The sequence below is a fragment of the Bison bison genome, unplaced genomic scaffold (genome assembly GCF_000754665.1).
Source record: "Bison bison bison isolate TAMUID 2011002044 unplaced genomic scaffold, Bison_UMD1.0 scf7180017864487, whole genome shotgun sequence".
Lineage (NCBI taxonomy): Eukaryota > Metazoa > Chordata > Mammalia > Artiodactyla > Bovidae > Bison > Bison bison.
In genome coordinates this window covers 7,890,719-7,897,512 of record NW_011495047.1, presented here as the reverse complement: position 1 = coordinate 7,897,512, position 6,794 = coordinate 7,890,719, and positions in this window count along the sequence as shown.

The following is a 6,794-nucleotide window of genomic DNA, read 5'->3' as shown; positions in this document are numbered from 1 at the left end:
ACTCCTGAGAGTCCCTTGGACTGCAAGGAGATCCAACCAGTCCATTCTGAAGGAGATCAGCCCTGGGATTTCTTTGGAAGGACTGATGCTAAAGCTGAAACTCCAGTACTTTGGCCACCTCATGCGAAGAGTTGACTCATTGGAAAAGACTCTGATGCTGGGAGGGATTGGGGGCAGGAAGAAAAGGGGATGACAGAGGATGAGATGGCTGGATGGCATCACCGACTCAATGGACGTGAGTCTGAGTGAACTCCGGGAGTTGATGATGGACAGGGAGGGCTGGCGTGCTGCGATTCATGGGGTCGAAAAGAGTCGGACATGACTGAGCGACTGAACTGAAACTTTGGAGTGAGGGTGTTGTCATCACAGGGCCATTACTAATCTGTTTATTTGTTTAAGATGCATTGATTTTTATTTATTCTATTTTTGGCTGTGCAGGATCTTCATTGCTGTGCTTGGGCTTTCTCTAGTTGGGGCAAGCTGGGGCTCCTCTCTAGCTGCAGTGTGCGGACTTCTCAACGTGGTGGCTTCTCGTGCTGTGGAGCGTGAGCTCTAGGTGCGGAGGCTTCACTAGTGGTGGCTCATGGGCTCTAGAGAGTGAGGGCGCAGTAGTTGTGGTGCACAGGCTTAGTTGCCCTTTCGGCATGTGGAATCTTCCCGGACCAGGGACCCAGCCCATGTCCCTGCATTGACAGGTGGATTTTTACCCACTGGACCAGCAGCGAAGCCCAATTAACTTGCTGATTTTAATTGGAAGGTGAAGTATTTGACAAAGGGAACTGACTTTGCCAGTGTATTGAATGAGTTTAAAAGTACACTACAAGATCTGGAACCAAAAAATGTATGTTTCAAATGTGTCAGGGAATTCCCCAGCAGTCCAGTGGTTAGGACTTCATGCATTCACTGCCAAGGACCCATATATAAAGATAAATATACATATATATATATATAAAGGTAAACACATTGTAATGTAAATATTTAAATTGTTCAGTATATTATGATGATTTTACATCTTAAAAAAAAAAGACTATCTTGCTAGGAGAAACCACCCCAGCAAGATAACAACTTGCCTGGGCTTCCCTGGTGGCTCAGTGGTCACGAATTCACCTTCAACTCAGGAAACCCAGGTTCGATCCCTGGGTCAGGAAGATCTGCTGGAGAAGGAAATGGCAACCCACTCCAGTATTCTTGCCTTGGAAAATCCCATAGCAGAGGAACCTGGGAGGCCACAGTCCCTGGGATTGCAAAAGAGTCAGACGTGACTTGGCAACTAAACAACAACAAGTAACTTGCTTACCAGCACGCCTTTCATTGCAAACCAACTAATCCAGGGTCTATATCCCCAGTTACCTTCTTATCTAACTCTCACACACCAAAGCAATATTTCCCCTACCCTAAATCATGTCAGGTCCAAAGGCCAGCTAACTGGAGACTAATCTACAGCTTACAGCACACCAAAATTGTTCAAACTTGCCAATCTTAAACTGTTTCTCTTGCTCTTCCTTGCCTTTCCTGTGCAAGTCCCTATAAGGGCCATGGATATGCTTGGCCCTCCCTCCTGTTCAACATTAGAGCCACCAGGGAAGCCCCCTATTATCCATCAGGGAAATGCCAATTAAAACCGAAATGAGATACCATCTCACACCCATTAGTATGGCAAAAATAAAAAAAGAGAGAAAATAACAAATGTTGGCCAGGATGTGAGGAAATGGGAAATTTTAGACACTAGGAATGTAAAATGGTACAGCAACTTTGGAAAACAATTTATCAGTTTTTTAAAAAGATAAACATAAATTTACCATAAGACTTAGCGATGTCATAATTAGGTATTTACCCTAGAGAAATGAAGGGGCTTCCCAGGTGGCAGTAGTGGCAAAAACACCCTCCTGCCAGTGCAGGAGACATAAGAGACCAGGGTTGGATCCCTGGGTCAGGAAGATCGCCTGGAGGAGGGCATGGCAACCCACTCCAGTATTCTTGCCTGGAGAATCCCATGGACAGAGGAGCCTGGCAGGCTACCGTTCATACGGTCATAAAGAGTCAGACACAACTTAAGTGACTTAGCACGCATGCAGACTAGAGAAATGAAAACCAATGTTCACACAAACACTTTTACAGGAATATTTATATTAGTGTTATTCATAATAGCCAAAACTGGAAACAGCCCGGATTTCTTCCAGCAGATGAACAGATGTACAAAATGTGATCTATTCATTCAATGTAATACTATTCAGGAATCAAAAGGAAAGAACTGGGGTGCAAGATTGGTTCAATATCTGAAAAGCAACTAATGTAATACATTCTACCAATTGAATAAAAAACAAAATTTACATGATCATCTCAATAGACAAAAGATGTATTTTACAAAACCCAACACCCTTTCGTCATAAAAAACTCAACAAATTAGGAATAGAAACTTCTTCAGCCTGATAAGGGACATCTATGAAAAATAAACAGCTAACATCATACTTAGTGGTGAAAGACTGAATGCTTTCCTCCTAAGATCAGGAAGAAGACAAGATATCTAATCTCACCACTTCTAGTTAACATGGTAATGGAGGCTCTACCCAGGCTGATTTAGGCAAGAAAAAGAAATAAAAGGTGGGAGGCATAGTTCTTGAGGCTCTAGTCTGCTGTACTCCCCCTTCGCCTGACAAGGAAATGGAACGACTGTTTCTTTCTCCTCCATAACTCTGTCCCCATATTTCTGTTTGGCATCGGAACACAGTGAGCAAAGATTTTGACATCATTTTGCCTAATAGACCTCCGCCATCCTCTAAAGGAAAGCGACCTTACAATAACAAACCTGCTTTTTGGTATATCATAACTTCCTTGATCCCGCTTCATTTGGCCAATAAAAGTCTCATTTTGTACAGCCCCTCGGAGTGTGTTTCTGTCTGCTAGGTTGGATGCTGCCTGATTCATGAATTGTGGAATAAAGCCAGGAAGATATTTTTAAAAGAAAAAAAGGCATCCACATTGGAAAAGAAATAAGCAACACTATTTCTATTTACAGATGACATCATCTTGTATATAAGAAATCCACTAGAAATTATTATAACTAATAAAAAGTTCAGCAAGGTTACAGGACACAAGATCACTATAAAAAATCAATTTTATTTTTATACTCCTGTACAGAACAATCCAGATGAAAGTAAATATCTATGAAAAAGTAAAATAGGCCAGTCTCAAAAAGACAAATATTGTATGATTCCACTTACATGAAATACCTAGACTAGTTAAATTCGTTGAAACAAAAAGAATGGTGGTTGCCAGGGTTTGGAGAGAGGGGTAGAATGAAGAGTTAATATTTAATGGGTCTAGAGTTTCAGTTTGAGAAGATGGAAAATGTACTGTCACTGGTTAATGATTATGTAAGGGAATGTATTTAATACTCCTGAACTATACACTTAACACATTTAAAATGTGTTAACATAACTTTTATGTTGTGTTTATTTTATCACAATAAAAAGAAAAAACGAATGAAGTACAGACACACGCTACAACAATTTGTAAACATTATGCTAAGCGAAAGAAACCAATCACAGAAGTCCACAGAGGAAGTTCCCTGGTGGTGCAGTGGTTAGGACTTGGTGTTTTCACCACTGTGGCCCCAGGCTCAATCCCTGGACACGGAACCAAGATCCCACGAGCTGCATAGCCAAAAAACCCCCAAAGTCCACATATTATATGACTGCATTCACATGAAAATTCCCTGGTGACTCAGATGTTAAAGAATCTGCCTGCAATGCAGGAGACCTGGAAGATGCCCTGGAGAAGGGCATGGCAACCCACTCCAGTATTCTTGCCTGGAGACTTCCATGGACAGAGGAGCCTGGCAGGACACAGTCCATGGAGTTGCAAAGAGTCAGACACAGCTGAGTGACTAACACACACACATTTACATGGAAGGCTAAAATAAGGAAATCTATAGAGACAGGCTAGGACTAGAAATGAGGGGGGTGAGGGGAAATAAAAGACTGATAGCTAAGGGGCATACATGCTAAGTCACTTCAGTTGTGTCCAGCGCTGTGCTACCCTATGGACTGTCCCTCCAGACTCCTCTGTCCATGAGATTCTCCAGACAAGAATACTGGAATGGGTTGCCATGCCCTCCTCCAAGGGGTCTTCTCCACCCAGGGATCCAACCTGAGGCTCTTACATTTCCTGTACTGGCAGGCAGGTTCTTTACTACTAGCGCCACTTGGGAAGCCCGATAGCTAAGGTACAAGGTTTCTTTCTTTTAACTGTGCTGGACAGCTTGCAGGATATTAGTTCCCAGACCAGGGATTGAACCTGGGGCCACCACCCGAGTGAAAGTGCCACGGGACCAGCAGGGAACTCCTACAAGGTTTCTGTTTGAGGTGATGAAAATATTTTAAAATTGACTGTGATAATGGTTGAACATATCTATGAATACACACTAAATACCATTGAAGTGGGTGGATTATCTCTCACTAGAGCTGTTTTTAAGCCAACTTTTTCACTTTCCACTTTCACTTTCATCAAGAGGCTTTTCAGTTCCTCTTCACTTTCTGCCATAAAGAACTAAGATCATGGCATCTGGTCCCATCACTTCATGGGAAATAGATGGGGAAACAGTGGGAACAGTGTCAGACTTTATTTTTTTGGGCTCCAAAATCTCGGCAGATGGTGACTGCAGCCATGAAATTAAAAGATGCTTACTCTTTGGAAGGAAAGTTATGACCAACCTAGATACAATATTGAAAAGCAGAGTCATTACTTTGCCAACAAAGGTCTGTCTATTCAAGGCTATGGTTTTTCCTGCAGTCATGTATGGATGTGAGAGTTGGACTGTGAAGAAGGCTGAGTGCCGAAGAATTGATGCTTTTGAACTGTGGTGTTGGAGAAGACTCCTGAGAGTCCCTTGGACTGCAAGGAGATCCAACCAGTCCATTCTGAAGGAGATCAGCCCTGGGATTTCTTTGGAAGGACTGATGCTAAAGCTGAAACTCCAGTACTTTGGCCACCTCATGGGAAGAGTTGACTCATTGGAAAAGACTCTGATGCTGGGAGGGATTGGGGGCAGGAGGAGAAGGGGACAACAGAGGATGAGATGGCTGGATGGCATCACCAACTCAATGGACGTGAGTCTGAGTGAACTCTGGGAGTTGGTGATGGACAGGGAGGCCTGGCGTGCTGTGATTCATGGGGTCACAAAGAGTCAGACACGACTGAGTGACTGAACTGAACTGAACTGAGAGCTATTTTTTAAAAAAAGAGAAACAAACTATTGATATATGCTACAACATTGGTGAATCTCAAAAACATTGTTCTAGGGACTTCTGTGGTGGCCCAGTGGCTAAGACTCTGGGCTCCCAATGCAGGGGGCCTGGGTTTGATCCCTGGTCAGGGAATTAGATTCCACGTGCTACAGCTAAAGATCCCACATGCCTTAAAGAAGTTTGAAGATTCCAAGTGCCACAACCAAGGCCCAGGGCAGCCAAATAAATAAATTAAAAATGAAACAAAACAAAAAAACATTGTGCTAGGTGAAAGAAGTCAGACAGAAAAGGCCACTTGTTATATGACGCCATTTGTATGAAAGGTGGTTTTGGGGAAAGAAAAGCAGACGACAGGTTGTTTTGGAGAAAGAAAAGCAGACGACAGGTGGTGTGGGTAGGCCTAGCTCCTGTTCCCTTCCCAGCCTTAAGACTAGAACCGCTCCAGGGGACCACTCACACGGTGACCTGGCAGTGAGATGATGTGGGCAGAACAAAGCCTGGGTGTGTCCGGGGCCTTGCCCAGGTTCAGTCTTAACCACACTTGCCCTCTTGCCCTCCAGCAAATTATCTTGCTTGCAAAGTGCAGGCAGAAAAGAGAAAGTGAGCCAAGAGGGGACTAGCAAGACCGAGCTTGGTGGTGGTGGTGGTTTAGTCACTAAGTCATGTCTGACTCTTGTGACTCCACGGACTGGAGCCCACCAGGCTCCTCTGTCCATGGGATTTCCCAGGCCAGAATACTGGAGCAGACTGACATTTCCGTCTCCAGGGGATCTTCCCAACAGGGATTGAACCCAGGCCTCCTGTATTGCAGGCGCATTCTTTACCGACTGAGCCACCAGGGAAGCCCCCACAACAAAACCTACCGCCTTGGAAAATAAACACCTAGGAGAACTCTTCTTCACTCCTCAGAGCTCCTCCACTGCCCTCCTTTCCCTGCCCCTCTCCCAGGCACTCAGCTGCCTTTGCCCACCGCCACTCCCACCAGCTCCAGGAGGGTCTGGTGTGCTCAGCTTACATCAGTCGCAAAACTGAAGTCAGTTTTCAAAGTTGTAGAGTCTTTCTTTGGCCATTCAGGTCTCAGAAAAGTTGGTCATCCTTCCACTCTGTGGACTGCAAATCTAGTGACCAATGATTTCCTCCTCTCCCTCTTCAGCTCTCCTCTTGTTACCTAGCTGTTACTCCAATAGTTCCCCAAAGTGGAGGGAAGGGGACAAAATTGTACCTTTGGCCTCATTTTTAGAAACCATGGTGTAAAATTTCTCCAGAAAACTGGGTGGAACTAAGAGGCTGAATTTATATATATATATATATGTATGTAATTTCATTTATTTCTTTGTTTATTTTGATTTTTGGCCATGCTAGGTCTTCGTTGCTGTGTGTGGGCTTTCTCTAGTTGCAGCAAGCAGAGACTACTCTCAAGTCGCGATGTGCCAGCTTCTCATTGCGGTGACTTCTCTTGTTGTGGAGCATGGGCTCTAGGGTGCACGGGCTCAATAGTTGTGGCAGATTCTTAACCACAGGGAAGTCTGCCGAACGATATTAATTGGA